The sequence below is a fragment of the Myotis davidii genome, unplaced genomic scaffold (genome assembly GCF_000327345.1).
Source record: "Myotis davidii unplaced genomic scaffold, ASM32734v1 scaffold3142, whole genome shotgun sequence".
Lineage (NCBI taxonomy): Eukaryota > Metazoa > Chordata > Mammalia > Chiroptera > Vespertilionidae > Myotis > Myotis davidii.
In genome coordinates this window covers 82,547-83,945 of record NW_006292910.1, presented here as the reverse complement: position 1 = coordinate 83,945, position 1,399 = coordinate 82,547, and positions in this window count along the sequence as shown.

Genomic DNA, 1,399 nt, shown 5'->3' with positions numbered 1-1,399 from the left:
ATCTGCAAAAAAATTAATGCTAGACATTTAAAAAATTTATAACTAAAATTATAAATTTTATTTTTAAGCTGTGATGCTACAAAAGTGATTAATAAAACACACTGCCAGCTTTGGAGCTTTTTAAAATCTCTGCCTAGCTTGTCCTTCACTGTGTCCCCTGCTGAAAACAGGGAGGGCCTAGCGCACAGACAGCATAGTACTTGGTAAATATTATGGATAATAATGAACTACGTTTGTTCTACTCACTCACAGACAAATGTCAGCCTAAAGAATTTTCTTCTTCCAAAAATCGAAAAGCAGTTGAACTGCTATTACAACATGTAAGTTCACAGAGGAACGAAGTAGCCTGTGCGCCCAGAAGTTTTTGCCGATGATGTCATTAGCTAATTCTCTCATCACTCCCAGGACTGACTTCCTGGGCACATCGCACCTCAAGACGCGCGTCATGCATTTCCCAGAGCTGGACCAGTTTTCTCTTCCCCTCTGCCCCCTGCAGCAAGGCCTCCTCTCTTCCCTTTCAATTGTATCTTCAAATTGGCTGAGGATGTCGCTGAAGGCGTTGTCTCCGGAACCCTCCCATATCTAACAGGCATTACTCAAAGACAAGGCATTCCTTTCCAAGCTCGGGCTGAGTCCTTGGCCTGCACCTCGGGGCAGAATGGGGCACCCAGCTCAGAGCTCTCATCACCTATCTGCCACGCCACCACCGTTGGGGGTGCCCCTGAGAGAGGACTGAGCCCTCTGGAAGAGCCCTGCCCAGAGGGGCAGCTAAGTCTCTTCCCCAGGGCAGAGCAGCATCACCGACCCTTTCTCCTTCTCCCTGTCCTCTCTGGGAAGCCCTCGGCAGGCAGAGGGGAAAGCATTGCCCGGGAACTGTCCTGAAGACAGCCCCGTGTTTGGGGGCATGCAGCTATGGGTGGCATCTCTCAAAGGTATAATACATACGGGTAAATTTAAGAGGGAACGAAAATGTTTAAATATTTCTATTTAAATAATTCTATTCCCAAAACTTAACGACAGGTTGATCACCTTAATGGAAGCACTAAGCGTCCAGAAGCAGGTGTGACGCCAGGCCACTTTTCGTTACAGGCTCTTTGAGAAAGGAACGCTAACCTTCATCAGTCTGGGTAAGGAGGAAATAAAACGCCGTTATCATACGGAAAACCTACACGGGCTGGCTAAAAATACTCCCTGCGAACCGAGCAGAGTGGTGCGGGAGACGTCTCCCCCGGACGGCCCGGGGCGGGGACACATTTCAGGGTAACCAACGCGTACATCGGGGCTCCATGGACCCCTTCCCTCGGACCCTCCACCGCCCGGTGCTGTTCCTACTGCAGATGCGAACGCGTCAGAAGTCACCCCGGGCCCCGGGACGCCCAGGTGCCTCCGGAGCGCTCCC